This window comes from Carassius auratus, chromosome 44 (genome assembly GCF_003368295.1).
Source record: "Carassius auratus strain Wakin chromosome 44, ASM336829v1, whole genome shotgun sequence".
Lineage (NCBI taxonomy): Eukaryota > Metazoa > Chordata > Actinopteri > Cypriniformes > Cyprinidae > Carassius > Carassius auratus.
Genome location: NC_039286.1, coordinates 3,938,598 through 3,961,104, shown reverse-complemented (window position 1 = coordinate 3,961,104; position 22,507 = coordinate 3,938,598). Strand labels below are relative to the sequence as shown.

At 37.1% G+C, this 22,507-nt stretch overlaps 1 pseudogene; it reads left to right on the top strand.

The window, feature by feature from the left end:
• Positions 1-730: 730 nt before the first annotated feature.
• On the top strand, positions 731-21,348 carry LOC113062176 (CCR4-NOT transcription complex subunit 3-like; annotated as a pseudogene).
• Positions 21,349-22,507: the final 1,159 nt, after the last annotated feature.

The window sequence follows — 22,507 nt, the reverse complement described above, 5'->3', positions numbered from 1 at the left end:
TAATATGTCTGTTTCTGTCTAATTCTCTCCATTCATTGCAAGTCTGGTATGATTTTCTTTTGCAAACAGTAGTAAAATGCTTTTACAACAATCAAAAGTCTTTAAAAAAAAAAAAAATGTAAAGCACCAAACAGCATCCTATCAGAGAAATTTGTTTATTTCTCCAAATGTTAAATTCTAGTCTTAACAGCAGAGCATAAATTATTGGCAAATGAAAGTGCGCTGGGTTGTTCATATAAATTTCTCTTAAAGGGTTTTATCGGTTTGTCTTATTTAATCCCTCAAAAATACTCAAATACTTGGAGAAGCATTTAGTGTTATTTATTAATAGTTTACATTTAAGTTAAAAAAAATCATCTAAATTATAATAAATTAAATGTCTTAATTATTTCAATTTAACATTTCAATTTTTTTTTTTTTTTTCATCTGGTATTTATATTTTCCTTTACCTTTATTTAAATTACAATAATAACAATAAAACAAAATAACAATAAAAAGATTTGTTTTAGTTATGCTGTTGAAGATGTGTTTGGTTCGTATAATTACTATGCCACTCTTTGCTGTTTATATACTACCATTAGGTAAAGACTTAATTTTGCATGTCGGAGGAACCTGTTGTGTTGCTAATTAATGACAGTTAAGAGAAGGTGGTTACTAATCAGCTGGACTTAATTTAAAATGAAAGCTAAATATATTTGGAATGATCTTTTTTACTAAATATTCCTGCCTTCATTAAAGCGGATCTGATGTGGTGGAGTATACTTTTGTGCACTATAATAGATGCATAAAACTAAAGCAGTCATTTCAGTTCGTCTTTGCAGTCATGATTGATACATTTGAATAACTGAGCTCTTACAAATATTGGTCTGAATTATGAAGGCTAATGCTTAGAACATTTTTTTTTTTTTACAAGATTTTTCCAGTCTCATGAGATTTCATAATCTTCTCAAATCCCATCCGTTAACCAAGCAATCTGCTTTAAAAGGATCTCTGCACTGATGGAGAGCTGGTGAGTAGCATCCACTGATCTATATTATAGATCTGTGGTAGCATCTTAGAATTTAAAAAGTAACAAAACAATGTGAAACAGTGCTTTGAAACTACGCTTTCTTTCGTTTGATAATTAACACATTCGAACAAAATATTAATTACAAGGCCATATATTATGTCGGAAATTTATGACATCCCGGTACACCTTTAACCTATACATATACACCAACCATAACTCACTACGCACGGAAGCTGTCAAACACTGCGAGTAGATTGACAGGTTCTCTTGTCCAATGAGAGAACAGCACTGATGGCTTTTGCCTAATGGCGTCTCAGTGGGCGGGGCCACGATCCTCCAGCGCACAAGCGGAGGAGGTGTTCCTGGCGGCCATCTTTGATGCGAGGAGTGATTGTTTGGCGAATAGAAATAATAGGAAATAAAAATATAGCTTGGAAAGTTGGGGAATTGTGGTGGAACTGAAGGGGATATTAAGAGGCAGAGAGAAACTCAGGAAAACCAGGTAAAATATCTTTGCAGCGTGGGAGCGTCACTCCAATTACGTGCTGTTTTTTTTCTTTACTTACTCTTTCCAATTTGTATCCCAGCCAAAAAAGCTCGAGCCGGTCGGGTCGCCTTCACTACTGGCTCGAGCGCTGCTTGCTGGAATTAAGCTTTCTGATTCCTCTGAAGTGTTAATATTACCGCACCAGTGTCTCAGCATGTAGAAAAAGTACAGTGCATGCAAATTAAGTTGGGTAGGAGAATATAAAAGAAGCCACATACATGGAAAGACAGTGGTAGTTTCTGGTTTCATATTCCTGAAATAGTATTTATTATAACCCAGTTTTCTCTAAATGAATTTTATCACCAGGACTGTGTGCTATGAGTTTTTCTTTTTAGTTTTACTCTAAACTGATGGAGGCTCTCGAGCTGCTGTGTTTGCCCGCGCTACATTGTTGCGAGAACTCGAATGGATGCGCGCGACTGTGCGTCAGATAATTTTGATTGACGTGCTGCTGTCATCCTGACTGTTTATATTTTATGATGAAATTAATTGCTATTTTAGATGCTCTATTAGCTTTCTGCTTTAGTCACACATGTATTAACTAGTCATTATTGAAGTGCATGGATGCGTGAAATCGTGTCTTCGTTGTGAAAAATGAGGCTGATGCATCTTGCTCAGGTGTGTGTGGACGCTGTTGTCACAATTCTGTCTGATAAAATGGTTAGTTGATATCTGCGGTTTCATTATTCAGTTTGACACTGTTGTCTTATTTGTTATACCTCTTCAAATGTGTATTTGCTTTATACTGCAAGTTTTCACTGACCAGGGGCAGGTTAAGTCAAAAGGCCATTTGTCGACAATTTAATCCATCTCTATATGCATTGTATCTAGTCTTAGCTTTGACAATGCAGAACCAGAGAAGTTTGTGTGTGTGATAGCCCTTTAAAAGTGCCTGAAGAGGCTGTTTTAATCATTTATAAAAAAGCAGGTTCCAAAGTATGCTTGTTGTGATGTGCTTCTTGCTTGTTTATTCACTGAAGAAACATAGACAACCTTCATCTAAAACTCCAGGTCTCACAATCCCTGTCAGATCATCCAGGATGTAGATGAGTTTTTCTTCTTTGGAACAGATTTGGAGAAATTTAGCATTGCATCACTTGATAACCAATGGATCCTCTTCCGTGAATGGGTGCCGTCAGAATGATAGTACAATATAATATAAAATATGAGTCCTCCATCCATAATATTGCTTTCTCCAGTGAAAAGTAATCTTGTCTGACACCTGGAGATAAATCCAATCAAGCACCGTTTATAAGCAAAAATAGTCTGGCATTCTGAACTGAATTATTCCTTTAACGATCAATTCTTGCGAACTTGCATTGAGCAACACTCTTGAGCTTTCTGAATCTAATAAATATGGATAACATGTCTGTATCAATTCAAGTCTCTACTATGTGGGATGTGCAAAGTATAGATTAATACATTAGCTAAATTTAGACTGAGATAGCACATCTTTGTTTCACATTGGTGTGCTTGTGTCCATCCCAACAAGTAATTTAAGCATACAAATACATTTGACTAGACATCCCTGTCTGCACATGATTGGTATTTGATGCTGATAAACAAATGATTTCTATATTTATTTACTTGATACATATGCAATGGGATGATCTAACATCAGTGATTTAGATATGGTTTATTATGGTGACTTCTGAAGACATTTTTGTAAAATTATGCCCAGCTTTTCTGTATAATAAGTGCTTATCCATTGTAGATAATCAGAACTGGCAAATTGCCCTTTGTGTTGGAGGTATTTTCATTAAAATGAGTAACCTGTGTAGCACATTTTTATTGAATGCTTTTTGGATGATGCAGATGGAAAGGTGGGGTGTGTAATTTATTCAGTGTTAAAATAGTTGATCTTATTCCAGTTTAATGTAATGAAACAACTCGTAATTGTAAGCTGTTTGTATGTGATTTCAAAAACTCTGGCTCTGTAGTGCTATAAAATTGTCTTCAATACAATGGAGTTGTTTTCTTTGCATAGGCTTCCACACTATTTTCATCTATTTATTTTACTATTGTTTTTCTATAATGGTCAAATCTGTTTCAGAAAGCAGTACCGCTAAATGGCAGATAAAAACAAAATGAGGTTTATTGGCATGTGGATTAAGTATGGGTGAGTGGGGTGTGTTGAGCCAGTTTTTAATGATGGTATCTTTTAGAGTGAGCCCATGACAGTAATGTGTGCAATTAAAATATTTCAGGATGTGATGCATGCTTGGGAAAAATCACTTCGGATCTAAAATAAACAGGTTTCAAAATATAACTTTGCAAAAAAAAAAAAAAAGGTCTCTTTGCTCAACTTACCCCTAGTGAGGGCGGGGTAAATCGGGCCAAGAGAGTAGATAAGTTGAGCCACATGGGGTTAAAATTTGTGATTTTAATTATGCTGAAGTACAACATTTTCACCTTAAGCTATATTTAAGAAAGAAATTTAATAAATGATTCTTAAAATCTGTGTGTGATGGGCTGGACATCCATCCAGGGTGTTTCCTGGAGGATCAAGCAGTTTGGAAAATGGGATGGATGGATGACTTCAAATATTTATTTAAAGATTGGCATTTTTTTAAATGATTAAATTCAGAACAAAATAAAGTTAAAGTTTATAGTTTAAAACACTGACAGGAATTGACAGTTCAGAACCAGGCTAATACTCGACTTCTATAAAAGTTGGAGGGAAAGAGAATTTCATAAAAGCTTCAGTGGCCAATTTTCTTCAAGGCTTATTTAAAAAAATTCTGAACAATACTAGATTCAAAACCAACAAAAATGTTGGTCTGAAATTGATGAACTGTAATGTAGAATTGCAGTAAAATAATACTTTATTTTACCAATACTTTCATAGGAAGGGGTGAACCACTGGCTCAACTTACCCCATGACGTTTGACTCAAATTATCCCACTCCTACCGTTTTAACAAACTTGTATCATCCAGCAGTTTAGAGATAACATTACGCTACATTGCTATAACCTCATATAACTTCCGAAAGCACAAACATGTGACTCATGTTATTATTATTTTTTAAATGTCTATAATTGTTCAGAATCGAAAAGCAGGAGTCCTTGAACATTAAAAAAATAAAAATCACTTTGAACAGCTTTTTTTCTAACTTTAATGTTGCTGCCAGTTAATCCATGAGCCTCTCTCCATTACAGTAAAATGGATAACTCCTCAAATATGTGTGGTAATCACCAATTTTGTTTATGGTTGCTTTAGAAACTATAGTGAAAATAGTTTTTTTATTATTATGATCTTTTTTATATTTTTATTCATCCCTATAGCAATCACAAGAGCTTTTTTTGTGAGTTTGCAATGACGTCACCTTGTCATTATAATAATTATGCTAATAGTTCAGAGGGGAAACATGCAATTATAAAATAGACCATCAGTCTAAGAGTCATGTTCTTTTTTTGGACCTTTTGCATTGAAGCACATTATAATGGCAGTCTTGTTCCAGTCATTTGTAAAGGTTTTTGCAAGTTGATTTCATACAAGCACAACAATGGTGCTAATTTTCTCCCCAATCTTTTTCAGTAGAAGAAGGCATGAAGAAAACATCATAGTCAAGGAGTCATGGCTGATAAAAGAAAACTTCAAGGTATATGATAATGGGGCTTTTTTTCTGGGCCATATCTGTTTATCTCAATTCTGAATTGGTTTGAGCAGAATGCTACGTGATTCGCTTATCTGCTGTATCAAAGCATGTGTGCATCTGTTTCTCTGAGAATATGGCCTGGTCTCACCTCATCCCATCATGTACCTAAAGTTTGCTCCTCTCTCCTCAGGTGAAATAGACAGATGTTTGAAAAAAGTTGCAGAAGGGGTAGAGCAATTCGAGGACATTTGGAAAAAGGTAAAAAAAAAAAAAAAAACTACTGCATCAGCTATTTGTGTAAAGCATGTCTCATGTATCATGTCACATAAGCAAATCCAAAATGGAACAAATGCTGAAAAATGAGAGTATGATGGTTAACACAAAAATATTAAGCAGCACAACTGATTTCTTAATTATTACTTAATAGTATTTTACTTTTTTTTTTTTTTTTTTTAACTCCGTCAAATAAATGCAGCCTTGGTAAGCATAAGAGTTTTCCTTTTAAAAACAATTAAAATCCAACCCCAAGCTTCTGAACAGTAGTGTGAAAAACATTTGTCAAATAGCAAATATAGAATAATAATTCTATGCTTGCATTAAAAGCGCATCCATGGGGCCACCTTTAAACAACTGCGGAGTGTGGCAACATCACACAGCAAAGCAGATTTGCAAACTAATACACACCCACCACAACTGCTCAGCTGTTGCATTAAACCACAGCACAAAAGTGTGAGTCCCTCTCCCATGATGAGCAAATGTAATCCACGAAGACAATATAAGACGTTTTTGAATATGAACTTCATTTTATCATCTGCTTAATTTTATTGTGCAGCTTTTTCATTTATTTTTGATCTGCTGCTAAGGGATGTGATTGAATTGAATTTTCAGCAGCCATTACTCAAGTCTTGATGATATGCTGATTTGGTGCTTAAGAAACATTTCTTATAAAACCGTTGTGCTGCTTAATATTTATGTGGATACTGTGATGCATTCTCTCCAGAATTCTTTGAGTTTAAAGTAAAAACAAACAAAACTGAATTATTATTATTTTTGTATAGAAATGACGATTTAAAAAGCAATTTCTTTTACCTTTGATGCACCAGTTTAATGCATCCATGCTGGATAAAAGTAGTATTTTATAAAAAAAATAAAAACTTTCTGACCTCCGATTTGAGTGGTAGTTCTGAACGGTGATGTATTTTGAAAAATAAATGACATATAATACTTTTTATGTGCTATATATTTAAGCTTGTTGCCCGTGAATTATGTGATTATAATATTTTTTTCTTTCTTTCAGCTCTATAGTGCAGCCAATGCCAACCAAAAGGAGAAATATGAATCTGACCTCAAGAAAGAGATAAAAAAATTACAGGTGAGAATTTTCTGTTGATCACAAACTGAATCATGGGCATAGCTTGTTGCATCACAATAGCTTATGATGCAACAAAGCTGCATTTTGGCAGATAGTAACCTATAGTATTTAATGCATTCCTGTTGCATGGTGCGAATGGATAACGTACAACAACTGCAGATAAATCTGGACCTTACCAAAATAAAGTCAGAATATAAACTGCTTAATCGGCCATTTTCAATAATATTTACTGTGTTGTGAAGTCTTGGTGTGCCTGCTTATTGTGCATTGAACTTTCATCATGTCCAACAGCCATTTTAAAGCAGTGGGTGAGAAATTGACTCCATAATTTGTAATTAATAAAAGCCTACTTTGTTGACAAAAATGTTTATAGTTCATTATTTTCAACATGTTTAATAGCTGGAGCAGCGAAAATGGACAGCGCAAGTAATTTATGTGACATGACAACCTCGCATGCTTGCTGATGCTTAGTGTGAATTTGTCGGTGTACTATAGAGGAGCTAAAATGTATTTTAAAGTGTGACTGACCAAATCGACTGGCTTTGTTTGCCTCCCCACCAAGCTAGGTCTATGAACTGAATACACTTTTTGGCCATAGCTGAACAAATTTTATTTTTTGATACATTGGCCTTTTCACTGCTCAAGATGTGTTTGTCTTTACTGGTAACAATCAGGACAAGCACTATCATCGCTGCAGGTCATGTATGAGCGTGTCCACTGTGGCTGCACAGGAAGAGTCTGGCATGCTTGATTTCAAGCGTCCATCTCAATTTTCTTTCATTCTTCGTTTCTACATGATTTTGTTTCTGTCTGCGTTGGTTCTGCAGCGTCTCCGTGACCAGATTAAGACATGGGTCGCCTCCAATGAGATCAAAGACAAAAGACAGCTAGTAGAGAATCGCAAACTCATTGAGACTGTGAGTAGATGTCCGTTTTAATTTAACAAAGATACCTGATACTAATATATATAATGCTGGATGTAATATGCTTTGAACATCTTATTCATTTTTTTTTAATTTTATTAATTATATTAGTAATGCTTTCAGCAAGTTGAGACCTTTGAGATGTGGGGATATATTTTTGGGAACATATGCATAAATCACTGTAAGATTAAGATAATGTAATCCAGAAATACTAAATCTGAATTTGATACTTTTGACTCTGATTTTATGATGCTATTTTTCTTTTTTCACAGCAAATGGAGCGGTTTAAGATTGTGGAACGGGAGACCAAAACGAAAGCGTACTCTAAAGAAGGACTCGGCCTCGCTCAGAAAGTGGATCCTGCACAGAAAGAGAAAGAAGAGGTCGGCCAGTGGCTAACGGTAAGAATCGCAGTGTGAAGCATGGTGTTTAAAATCAATGTGAATTGTTCTTAATCCATCTGGCATCCATAATTTGGAAAAAGTAGGATCTGGCTTGGTTTTATCCAATTATTTTTCTTCTTTGATTTATCGTTGTGTAATAGTCCATTCACATTAAGACAAGACATGTGCATTATGAAATTAAGTAGGATTTGTTTTGATTTCATGTCGACTTTCTGCCGTTCTAGGAAGGAGTCACATCTTGATTCAATATGATAAAACATTAGGCTCAATTTATGTGTCAAATGCCTTGTTTTTAATGTAGATGATGATAGTAGGCTGTCAGGGGAGTAGTGAAAAAAAAGAGCAGCTGAACTCCCACTTCTTATAGTGGTTCAGGAATCGAAGCAAAAGCAGATATCGTGATCACATTTTTTGTTGGCAATGAAGTGGATGCATTTGACATTGTTTTTCCATGAAGATGATTAAACAAGAAATCCTGTGTATCTATTTATTAATGCTACAGTCTGCATCTTTTCTGTCCGTTTCTTGTTTAATAAGACATTATTTCAGCAATATGTTAAAAGTTCTGAACTATGATGAAAATGGCTTGAAATTGAACCTGTTGCGAAATCTGTGTCTGGAAATCAGCCTCAAGTGAAATTCAAATGACGCTATTTTGACCCATGAAAATGTGTCCGTCAGTGGGAAATGTGGCCATACCAAGTCATTTTCCATCATTCTTTTAGTTTGCTCAATCTATGAAAAGCAGCTGCAGCGCCTGACTCAGCATGATGTTACTGAGAGCTTTCTGGAATGCATTTGGCGAAAGACATGCTCATCTTGACTGTTGCTTTGTTCACATTACTTACTAATGTCACCTACTTCTGCTTTGTTCCTTGGTTCCCCTAGAACATGATAGACACGTTAAACATGCAAGTGGACCAGTTTGAGAGCGAGGTTGAATCCCTTTCTGTCCAGACCAAGAAGAAGAAAGGAGACAAAGAGGTCAGTTACATTTGCTCCATTATTCTCGTCCTTTTCATCTTTTTAAAATGCAAATGTTTTATATGGGATAGTTTAGTAGTATAATAGTTAAAGAACTGGGCTGGAAACGAAGAGGTTGGTCCAAACTAGCATTTTTCATGAATGAGTCCTTTTTTGTCCCTTTAAACAAGGCACTTACGATCAATTAAGTATCAACTAAGTAAGCCATTCATTAGTCGTTATTGATGCTAAGAATCAGAATCACGTTTATTGCCAAGTTTGTATACATGTACGAGGAACTTGTCTTGGTAAATTGGTGCTTGACAAAGACAACAGAAAAACGTGAATAAATAATAGAACCATGAGATGAACAACTTTAAAATAAGACCACTAAAAGCTATACAATAAGAGCATATTGTGTCTGTGTGTGTGTGTGTGTGTGTGTGTGTGTAATATATATATATATATATATATATATATATATGTAATATCTCTATCTCTCTAAAACAAAATAAACATTCTAAACATTAACTCTATATTTGTGCGAATATGTAAAGTTGGGCAGTTCAGATGTTTACAGTTGAAACTTAAATTGTACATTTCTGAACACACTGTAAAATGTGCATCGAGGGAATCTTACAGTCTGGGATGTGAGAACATTGTCAGCAGTTACACTCTTTCTGTTATGTCCCCGATATACTTTAAATGAAGTTCGTTTTCGTTCTTCGTTTGGGGGGAAAAAAGAAGTTTGAAAAGGCTGAGTGATGGTATACAGTTTCTAAACTTTCCAACACCCCTGCACTGCTGGAGATGGGGTGTAGATTAATGTAAAAGTCCTAGACGCGTATTCCCTAAACACAGCAACGATGAAGTGTAGGCAATCTAGGTGTGAGATGGGCTCCTATGGTCAGAATATTATATTTCATGATTTACTTTTGATTTAAAAACAAGGTTTTAGAATTGTATATTCGTTTGGCATTTCATTTATTGTATACCCTTTAAATTCGCTTTTTGAAAGAAGAAAAGCAGCAGCAGTATGTTGTAACATTTATTTGAAATGCGTATTTGGTACTTGCTACCTTATCTTTAGTCTTTCTTTTCACGGCTTTGGAAAACTTGTCTCCGATGTTTCTGTGTCGCTTTTTGCATCTCTGTGTCATCGACACCTAAGCTTCGTTCCAATTTCTTTCTAGGTATTAAAATAATGCGCGAGCGATCGTACAGGTGTGGATATATTTGTGCCAGCTCAGCTATTCAACACTCCAGTGTATTCAGGAGATGTTGTTCTATGCTCGGACCTCCGTAGAATGAGAAATTAACCTGGGGGGAAAAAATCACGCCTCGAAGGCGGAGTTTCAGAACACGCCCACCGATTGCATAACCACCACAGACCAATGGAAGCTCAAAGGTGTTTAGGAGCCAAAACTAACTCCCCCAGAAAGTTTGCGTTGGTAAGCTTTTTCGAACTGCTGAAACAAACTTCATCTCGGCCTGATTTTGTTAGAAATTACGTCATATCAGTTCATTCTTCGATTCTGTTTGAAGTATGTCGGGCCCTTTTTAAAAGACTGCTCATACACATTGGTAGGTCCTTTTTTAGAGTTCTAGTTTTCTCATGCTGTGCCCTTAGAAGCAGGATCGGATCGAGGAACTGAAACGAATGATCGAGAGGCACCGGTATCACATCCGCATGCTGGAAACCATCCTTAGAATGCTGGACAATGACTCTGTACAAGTGGATGCCATCCGCAAGATTAAAGATGACGTGGAGTACTACCTTGATTCCTCTCAGGATCCTGACTTTGAGGAGAATGAGTTTATCTATGATGACATTGAATTGGAGGATTTGCGTAAGTATTTGGTGCATATGTGAGTTCTGTGTTTTGTTTTCAATCATAACTTTTTTTTATTTAATTTTTTACGCTTTTTATTCCTTCTTGTAGCCCTGCCACTAGTTGCCACATCTCCATCAGGTCAGGCAGAGGATGAGCTCTTCCAGCACTCCAGTTCTACACCAACCTCCACAACGTCTTCATCTCCCATACCTCCCTCTCCAGCTACTTGCACTACGGTGAGCATCTCCTCCTTACTGACAGACCCAAAGTTTAATCCACAATATCACAGCTTGGGATGCACAACATGCAAGTATAAAAATGAAAATCCGTTTTTCATACTGATCATCATAACCTTGTGATGCCTAAAATTCACTTGTAGTAGTTCACTAATCTTTAAAAATGCTAATAAATTTATAATACTGTTAAATATTACTATATCTTTTTTTTTTTTAAATATAACAATTTTAAACTTGACTTTTCACACTGGTCATTACAATGTTGTGATGCTTAAATTCACTTGTAGCAATTAAAACTTTATTTTTTTGAATTTCATTGAGACTGTTGTAGATGTGGTTGGATATGAATATAGTTAAAAAGCAATTCAGTGATTTTTGTTTTGGTTTGCTTTTATTTTATGTCATGTTCTCTTCATTTCTGCTAATGAGAATTCGGAAGATGATAAGAAAAGAGGTCGTTCAACAGACAGTGAAATCAGCCAGGTGAGAAAAGCAACCACAGATCACTTTTATTATAATCATTTTGGGCTGACTCACAAATCCTATTGTTTTGTTGCAGTCACCTGTCAAGAATGGAAATCCATCTTCATCTCTATCCTCCTCTTCCTCATTGTCATCCTCATCGTCGGGAATCTCTTCAAACTCTTTGATCTCAATGGCGACTGCTGCCAGCAGCATAAGCTTGGCAGCAGGGAGCAGCAGCCTCTTGGGTAACATGGGCGTCTCTCTCCAGAACTCTGGCAGCTATAGTTCAGCAACACAGCAACAAACACAGCAATCCCAACAACCGCACCAGCCCAAAAACTCTGCCTCCTCCAACAACAGTACCTTACTCCCAACACCCACCTCCACGTCGCCGCCCAACATCAGCACACCGGGCCCCCTGACACCCAGCTCGCAGAGCCAACCTTCACTGGGAACGGGTCTTTCCTCCAGTCTAGGACTTGGGAAGGGGACATCAGTGACTAGTGGCACAAACCAGATGCCCGGGCTGGTCCTTTCAGGGATGCCGGCATCCTTGAGCAGCATGACTGGGTTTTTGAGCGGCTCCACAACGGCACCTTATGCACAAGCTGCTGCCGCAGGTTGCATGGGCAGCGGGCTGTCGGGGTCGATTGGAACGAATATAAGCAGTACAAACTCCAGTGGAGTCGTATCCTCAGTGGGGACTAACGGAAGTCTAGGCTCCACAAGCCTCTTGGGCTCAGGGCCTGGTGTTTTGAGTCTTGGGTCCACACAGTCCACTGTGGAGCCTTTACCTTTGGTGGCTCCCAGCTCTGTGGGAGGCGCACTGACCTCAGGGAGCAATGTGGGAGTTATCGGAAGCAACGGAGGAACCTCTGGGACAGGAAACGCAGCAGGAAGTGCTGCGCTACCAAGGCCACCTAGTGGGCCAAAACAAAACGGTGGTACAAGTGAGTGCGGTATAACTGTCTAAGCAGGAAAAGTGTTTTCTGCAGGTCTTTAAAAGTCTTAATTTTCCATTACACAAAATAAATAACTTAAAAAGGGCTTAAATCTATGCAGAAATTCTAAAATTCATACAGTCATGCCATTAAATGTTGCATGCATTGCAAAACAAATCATATATTGCATATCATAAGTCTTTTCTTGTTTTTTTTTGCCTCATTTTCCAGTACAAATATCTAACATCCCTAAAATTAAGTAAATTCATATCAAATATCTTCCAATGAGGTATGAACATTTTTCATGTTTTCCATTTGAATTGAGCTTTTCTTATTCTAATCATGAACTCAAAATGAATTAAAAAATAATGGCGATTGGTTTAAAGTTGTATTTCTAAACAGTGAAGTCATTTTGTTCTCTATAGACATTTACATTTAGTGAGCATACTGCGTTTTGATTTATTCCTTACTTTTTTTACTTACAAAGGCCTTTAAAGTCTTAATTTTATCTTCATAAAGCCTGCAGAAACACTGAATAAATTTGCTCTAAAACAAAATTATAAGAAGTAGGGGTGTGTGATAAATCTCATCTATGATAATATTGTAATTGTTTTTCAAATGCGCATATCGTTCAAACAAAAAAAACACCCAGGCAATGTATGCATAAACTACATGATATTGTGCCAGCACATTTCGAGTTCACTCTTTCACTGCTTGATTTAGTCTATAAAAATACATTTTAGATGTCCCACAAAATTCAAAATGGGGGCAAAAATGCCCCCATATGGTATTTATATGCCTATTTATATCATCTGATATAGTTAATATCACACAATGAGTGATGTTCACTAAACAAAAAGTTAATATTAAAGTGATTTACATTACCCAGAAGTTCTTGTTTTTGCTGCTTTTCAATAATGAAGATTCTAAACCAAGCCACAGCAGAAGTGTTTTGCACCTCTGAGCAACACAGGACCGTGTTTCATTACTGAATCAATCAGCTGTTTGAACAAATTGGTTGAATGAATGACTCGGTGACTCACTCATGCAGTGTTTTTTATTTATTTTGTATATTTATTTTTTATTTTTTACCGCAAAACATTTAAAGGTGAAGTGCCTTGATAAACGCAGCATTATTCTATGTGTTGACGTAATTCCAACTGTAACTGGAAGAAATATCAAGCGAGCAGCTCCGCCTCCTTTTTAATTGGCCAATAGCATGTTCAATAGTTTTGTTCATATCACAGTTCGGGCCAGAACCTTTTGATTAGCATAGCATTCTGTGTACATTTTGTGGTCTGCACTGATTCACGTGTATGATCCGCTCTGTGCTATCATGTCACTGGATACAGCGCAAATCCAGACTTCTGGTGAGGGACTGGAAGTTTTTAATCTTGTATATGCAATATTTTTTTTTGTCATTATCACACACCCCTAATAAGACAATGAAATTGTATAAAAAAAAGTATATGCTTTATTCACATTTTTACTTCAATATTCCTGCCTTTTCTAGGTTATAGTGCTGTGGTAGCAGACAGCACATCAGACTCCGCCCTCAACAGTGCAAGCCAATCACAGAACAGCCAATCCTCATCCTTAAATTCCTCAACAAATCAGCTGTGAGTACTGCTCACTTACAACACCTTAGCAACCACAAAGCAACACCCTGTCAACCACCTATAACAGTGATCCTCAAATCTGGACCTCGAGATCCACTTTCCTGCAGAGTTTAGCTCTAACCCTAATTAAACACACCTGAGCATGCTAATCAGTGCCAATTAATGTCTTTGGGATCATTAGAGAATCCCAGACAGGTGACTTTGATCAGGGTTGGAGCTAAACACTGCAGTGCATTGGACCTCCAGGGAAAGATTTGAGGAAGGGGGACCTTGTGAAAAGTTTTCATGAGGTTTAAAAGACAATTAAAGGGATAGATATACAATTCTGTTAATTACTCTCCCTTATGTTTTTTCAAATTCATAAGACCTCCGTTCTTCTTTGGAACACGCATTAAGAGATTTTTGATGAAATCCGAGAGCTTTCTGACCCTGCATAGACCGCAGTGCAACTGATTTTATGGCCCAGAAAGGTACATCTTTAAAATAGTCCATGTGACATCAGTGGTTCAACCGTAATGTTATGAAGCCACGAGAAAAAATTTTGTGTGCAAAGAAAACAAAAATAATGTCTTTCATTTAAAGATTTTTAATTTTTTCCTAATCTGGTTCAGTCTCCGCTGGCATTCACAAGAGTACCACGGTACATACGTGAGAATTCCTCTGCTTGTAAGCCAGGCACAGCGGATATGTGTTCTACATCAGAACGCTGGCTCCTGCGTCCGCAACATCACACACATTCATCCGGTTACTTTCATGAATAGCGGATGTCCCTAACTATCCCTTTAATATTCACTACTGGTAATATTGTTGATTTAAACTGTTGCCAATACTGGATGAAAATCAATTTTGAACTGAATTGAGCTGGATAATGATACTGTTGCCTTCTGTACAGCGGTTTATAGAAATGAAGTTAAATAACTGATGAATTTGTTTTAAATTTTACAACGTTAATGCTTATTTTTCTGTTTGTTAATGTGAAGCTTGAAACGATCTGTTGTGTGTGTGTGTGTGTGTGTGTGTATATATATATATGTATGTATATATGTATGTATATATGTATGTGTGTGTGTGTGTGTATGTATGTATGTGTATGTACTTTCCTGAAAAAAAAAACATCTGAATTGCTAATTTATGTTTTTCCTTATTAAAATGATTTTCTAAATGTTCTTCTCCCTCCTGTCAAAACAGTAATGACAGTGGGTCCAGTCTTCTAGGGTCGATGACACTGCCGCCCAGCTCGCCCTCACCGTCATATAGTGAGAGTAAAGCAGGCAGTTGCATCCTGATGAATGGCCCGCACTCATACACACAGGCTGCCGACACCAAGGTCAGTCACGTAATGTTTGCGCATACGCACTCAGCACATTTTGTGTCATTACATTACATCACACTACACCTGTTTGATGAGTGGGTGCACATCTGAAGGCAAAGTCTACATTGCTGTTGCCTGATCGTGCCCTGCAAATTGTCCAAACTGAGATGAGACGGGAACAGGCAGAGAAATTAACCCTTGAATTATTGCACACCTCGTAAACACTACGTGAAATTTAGATAATAAATATGGTGAAAAGACATTGACAGCTCTGGGTTGTTAGCTGTGTAAAGACAAGTGGTTTTTCTTATTATATATATACTTTTTTTTTTTTTTTTTTGTAAGAATGCATTATAATTATCAAATGTGACAGTAAAAACTTTTATAAAGCTACAAAAATGTCTAAATGTGATTTAAATACTGAAAAAGAAAATGAGGTTTCCTGAGCAGCAAATTGAAATGATTTCTGAAGGATCATGTGACCATGAAGAAGACTGGAGTAATTGCTACAAAAATTCAGCTTTGCCATTACAGGAATAAATTACAGTTCGTAATGTATTACAACATATTACTTTTTATTGTTGATCAAAGAAATGCAGTTTTGGTGAGCATAAGTCACTTAATGTAGTGTTGTTGTTTTTTTGTGTTTTTTTTTCTTCTTGCAAATCCTTTATTGATGAGTGTACATATCATAAATTAATCACTTTTATAATTCATACTAATTATATAAACATTTCTGAGATGGATCTATATCTAGAACATTTAGAAGCAATGATAAATGTATTTATTTATATTTCCCCCACTCTCTCCAGCTTCAGGAGCCTCCGAGCTCTTTAAAGTCGATGGCAGAGAGGGTTGCTCAGGGCTCAGGGTTAGAAGGGGAGCTTTCTGCACTACATATCTCAAGTGGTAAGTATCAACAAGTTCTCATTACTTTCAGCTTATCTTGCACTATTCTCGGTTGTTGGCTGCATTCTTTCTTTCATCCTCTTCTAGATCTGTTTCCCAGCTCCACAGCCCCTTCAGGCACTCCTGCAGCTCCTCAGTCTGCTCTGTCGGAGGTGAGCATCCCCCGTCATTGGGCGTGTGTCCACTGGGCCCCGTCCCCTTCTCCAAAGAGCAACTCTACCAGCAAGCCATGCAGGAGTCCGCCTGGATGCACATGCCTCACCCGTCCGACTCTGAGAGGATCAGGTGAGCACAAACACAATTCCTTAGTGTTCACTCATTCTGGCACATGCCTCCAAGTCTGGGGAATTCCTGGAAACTTGCTCTCTGGTGTGACCATCTTTTGCAGTACTTTTTCGTCATTAAAGAAAAAAGTTTTATTCTAAAGCATCTAATGCAATGTTATGTTTGGGCGCATTGCAGAATGAGGTGTATTTGCATTATTTTTGTGCATCTTTTCAGAATTAAAAATATTTGGTACTTAAGCCACAGTACTCCAAATTATTATATTCATAAGAGAAAGATAGTCCGTACCGATTTTTCCCGGAAAAACACGACCGACTGGAGGCGTGACGTGTGGGCGGAGCTAAAGAATCACGAGCGCGAGTAGGCTTTTGTGTTGAGAGCGTTTGGAAGCTGTGACATTACCGTGAGGGAAAACCCATCATCCAAAACAAACCATGGCTAACAGTCAGATTCAGCATATATTTATGATCCAGAATCAGATCCCGAGGCTTAAACTGAACGAGAGCAGGAGCAGCAACGACTTGCTCCGAGCGGGGCTCGAACCCGGGTCTCGGCATGGGAGGGGACGCACTAACAAGGAGGCAGAGATATTTTAAGCAGTTTAACTCACCACCTGCGGTTCCAACACACATCGTGGCCCTTTTTCGTTGGGAGTGCATCATCCTTAAGAAATAAACGATATGCAAATCCGTCGTCAAACTGGGCCTTGTTTGTAAAACAAGCATCTTTGAAATGCAGGGAACAAACACAAACACTTGCACAACTCCGTTGATGCTCTTTAAAAATAAACTCCATCCACTGGTCCCTTAATGCTGTTTTTTATTTTGGTAATCTGTGCAGGGTTGTCTTGGCCTGGCAACCAAAAATACACTTCTTTTGTGACATTTCGCGACGCTCTCGCTCTGATCACTGAATGCCTCTGCTCTCAGTGCTCTGCTATATGGGAGCACGTGCTCTTCCGGCAGACGTGCCCTAGGATCCATATAAGGAAATTCCGCTCCATCTAATGTCACACAGAGCCATACTCGAAAAAAACTTTCCGAAACTTGTGACAAACCGGAAGGAGTATTTTTGGAACAGAAATACTCCTTCAAACGTACAACTTAATTTTTGAAACTTTGTCCATGTTTAGCATGGGAATCCAACTCTTTAACAGTGTAAAAAACTCAGTATGCATGAAATAGCATTTCACCCCCCCTTTAACGAGTCGTAACAACATAATTACTGATGTTAACATACAGCGAAAATGTGTAATGAACACCTTGCAGATATAAATGGGGAAAATAATGTTATGTTTTGATGAACATAGATAGCTAACACTTGACGTCGGTGAAACCATAACTATTAACAATTGTGTTTTTTTTTTTTTAAATAGTGGTCTCATTATAACTTTAGTTTTCAAACGTTAGCAGTTAATGTTCTGCATTTCTGTTTTGAGCTGAGCGCGTTGAAGATGACCAGTGGTGATTCATTTGATTGAAGTTTTGAATCAATGGGATTCAACTCATAATTTCATATAGAATATGACTCGTTATTTATACAACATAACATTAATATTAAGACTTATAGACCATTTGCAAAAAGCATGTACCCGAATGTACATGAACATATCTGCGGGGCTCTGAATGCTAACTCCTTTTGTGGACGCGTTCTTCACGAAACAATGTGCATAAACACGGCAGCTAAACTCTAAAAATTCTTAGCGTTTTAGTATAATGGTCTTCTTATTATAATAGTATGTATATAACAGTCCCAGTCATAGTTAATAATATTCTGCTTTGTAGTTTGACCTGCTCACTCATAAATCTTTAGGTGTGGTTGGATTTATTCATGCACTTTAAAATATTAATGTGAATCTTCTTTCTTTTCAGATTCTTTCAGCTTTATCATAATAGGCTGTATATTACCTTAGTGGGAGAAAACCGGTAGTTCTATGTGAAATCAAACATTTGAGTTCCCCCATATAGTCAAAATGGCATAATCAATCACAAATATTTGACTGTCAGATTGGTAGTCAAATCAGGCTCCTCGAATCAAAGCATCGATTCGTAGGCTATTCGGAGTCACCCCTAATCAAATATATTAACTATTTTTAACAGTTTACCGTATTTTCCGGACTATAAGTCAAACTTTTTTTCATATTTTGGTTGGTCCTGGGACTTATAGTCAGGGGCGACTTATTTATCAACATTAATTTGACATGAACCGAGAGAAATGAACCAAGAGAAATGAACCAATAGAAAATATTACCGTCTCCAGCCGCTAGAGGGTGCTCTATGCTGCTCAGTGCTCCTATAGCCTACACTGAAGACATAGATCGCCCTCTCGCGGCTGTAGACGGTAATGTTTTCTCTTGGTGCTTGGTTCTAAATAAATGCGACCTTATAGTCCAGTGCGACTTATGTTTTTTTTTTTTCTCATCATGACGTATTTTTGGACTGATGAGACTTGTACTCAGGTGCGACTTATATTCCGAAAAATACTGTAATTTTGAATCGTATATTAAATTCAAATAAAAATACTGTCTCATCCTATCCTATTCCAGTTTATCGGGGTTGTTCGATCATCAACCATGTTTCAATTGTGTACTCTCTTTTGGACATACAGGCAGTACCTGATGAGGAACCCCTGCCCAGCACTGCCTTTTCACCACCAGGTGCCCCCTCCTCACTCTGACACTGTGGAGTTCTACCAGAGACTTTCTACAGAGACCCTCTTCTTCATCTTTTACTACTTGGAGGTGTGTGTGTGTGTGTGTGTGTGTGTGTGTGTGTGTGTGTGTGTGTGTTCACCGTTAACGTCCCCAGTGAAGCCTCAGTAATTGCAAACAGGTTGTTTTGTCCTTCAGTAAGCACGTATGGCTTGCATTTGATTTATAGATAGTGGTTCTATTGATCTCTGAGTGTGATTTTTCAGGATTACGGTCAGATTACAGTTCCTTTATTATTAGTGTATTTCTGGTGAATTTGTTGCTCCTTTACACCCCCTAGGGTACAAAAGCGCAGTATCTAGCAGCCAAGGCCTTGAAAAAACAGTCATGGAGGTTCCACACCAAGTACATGATGTGGTTCCAGAGGCACGAGGAGCCCAAGACCATCACTGATGAGTTTGAGCAAGTGAGCAAAATTTTTTTTTTTTTTTTTTGTCATCATATTTTGGCCACGAAGAGCTTACTTGGGAATATGCCACGATTTGTCGAGTGTCGACCACAGTTCGTTTTGTTTTTATGTAATTAACTACTTATATTCACAAGGGATGCATTTAATGTTTTTCTTTTGAGCTTTTATATTCCTCAAAGAATTCTAAAAAAAAAAAAAATTGTCATTGTTTCCGCAAAAATATTAACCAGCACAACTGTTTTCAAACTTGATATATTTCTGAAGATTGTGACCCTGAATATTATTATAATATAAAAACTATTAAAATGGAAAATAATTACTGTAAGTTGGAATAATATTTCAAAATATTACTGTTTTTACTTTATATTTGGTCAAACAAATGCAAATAAATGGTGAGCATAAAGACTTTTCAAATACATAAAAAATAATAATAATGTAACTGATCCTAAGCTTTTAAACCGTGGTGTATATGTGAATAAAACTTGAAGTAACTTTTAATTTTGCTGAACATTTCATTATTTCTGTCTTTCTACAGGGGACCTATATTTACTTTGACTATGAGAAATGGGGCCAGAGGAAAAAGGAAGGATTTACATTTGAGTACAGGTACCTTGAAGACCGAGACCTGCAGTGACGGATGGTCAACTAGATCGGAGGACTACTGTCGACATTCCGGACACATGTACACTCTCTTTCATTCATCAGAGAGGAGACCCAGATGCACGTGCGAGGCTGTTTTATGTCCCGCTGATGCCTAATGCATCTGGTGCCCCTCCCACTCTTTACAGTCCTCCCCCCAGCGACTCTGCCCTCTCATCCAATCAGACTTAACCCCAGTAAATCACCCCTTTCTGAAGCATTTTTGCGCCACAGAAGTTGAATGTGGTCAAATAAAGCATTCAGCCTGTCAGGAGGATAACTACAAATCAGTGTGGATGAGTTATTTAGCCATGGCTGTAAGTTCTGCTATAATAATGACAACATTAAGCCAACTAATCTGAATTCTATGAGCTACAGTGGTGTTATTCAGAAAGTTATTTGTTTAAAGTAAACATAAGCAATTACATTTTTATGCACAACAGTTTTCTTCCAAAAATCTGTCCACCAAAGCTGTAACATCTGCTGTCTTCTCTTATGAAGCTTGTTTTTTGACTAGTTTACACCCTGTTAGCTCTTATCCAAGCACAGGTCTTAATACAGATAACCTTTCTAGTAAATGTTCTAAACGCTAATATTGATATTCATAATTGTTCCATCACTGGAGTCTGAATGAGTCTCTTGCACCAGTTCAAGCACACTATTATTTTGTTCATAGACAACAAACCAAGTACACATCAGTCAGTTTGCGACTCAACAAAAAAGGGTTTTATTTTATTTTTTTATATACATAACTCAGAAAGGGAATTAATATGGGATACATGTTCACTTATCAGAAAAATGTGCATCTCCAGATGAATTTTTGAAAGCGACAGGTTTTGAGAGCCTCTGTAGACTTGCATGTCTTACAGATTTCACTAAACTTCAGTTTCATTTGAAAGTGGCACACCCAGTATTTGTTTGTGCTGTATACCACAGTAATTATTTTAATAAGAAGAAAATGGGGTGTTAAATACCCAACCTTATGAGATGCCCATGTACACAACCTTGTTTTTATCTTAACCTTTATCCTTCCAGAAGAGTGTGTGGAAGAGAGCAGAAATGTGAATTATATCTATATTTTTTTTCCTAACTGGAAAAGTGTTGTACAGAACATTTGTTCTCCTTCTGTTGACCCCTCCCCCTCCCCAAAGTGGACTGGAGTAAAAAAAAAATCATGGTAAATAAAGACAAGACTGTAAAATATAAATAAAATAACTACTTTTCAAAAAGATTGTGTCTGGGTTTTCATCATCGCCGAGCATGTGTTTTGAAATTACATTGTTCTCATGAGACTGTCTCCAGAAACTTAATTTGTTGACTGCCTCATGAAGAAATTGATTATCATTTTAATTTAGTCCCATTATAATTCAATTAGTTCCAGTCCTCGAGTGCTGTTCCAAGAGTTGATATACAGTACAACAGCACTGTTCATATCCTTATGCTTGGCTTTCTTTGCAGGGTAGAAGCAGGGCGAAGGCCGGTTTTGAGAGTCAGAGCATCTGTGTTTCTCTTGGTTCATGTTGCTCATGGTTTCTCACTAGTAAGGAAATTTAGCTGAAGCAGCAACACTTAAGAGTGCAGAGGAGAAACCTCTCCCTCCACATCACAAGCTGTTCTAGACTGGCTTTCGGTCTGTGCATTTGTCAGAGAGCGACGCTTAAATCTCTGGCTCCTTAAGAAAAAAGGCAAGTTGGTTAAATGTAGAAATCATTTGCGTTGCGGGTTAATTACGAAACAAACTTGTAGTCAATACTCTGTGTATTAGCATAAAACGTTTTGTCAGTAACTTTTTATTTTTTATTTTATTATTTACATTTTTACTCAAGGATGCAATAAATTACTGTCACTTTTCCTCCAAGATATTTATAATGTACAGTATTGTTCAAAATAATAGCAGTACAATGTGACTAACCAGAATAATCAAGGTTTTTAGTATATTTTTTATTGCTACGTGGCAAACAAGTTACCAGTAGGTTCAGTAGATTGTCAGAAAACAAACAAGACCCAGCATTCATGATATGCACGCTCTTAAGGCTGTGCAATTGGGCAATTAGTTGAAAGGGGTGTGTTCAAAAAAATAGCAGTGTCTACCTTTGACTGTACAAACTCAAAACTATTTTGTACAAACATTTTTTTTTTTCTGGGATTTAGCAATCCTGTGAATCACTAAACTAATATTTAGTTGTATGACCACAGTTTTTTAAAACTGCTTGACATCTGTGTGGCATGGAGTCAACCAACTTGTGGCACCTCTCAGCTGTTATTCCACTCCATGATTCTTTAACAACATTCCACAATTCATTCACATTTCTTGGTTTTGCTTCAGAAACA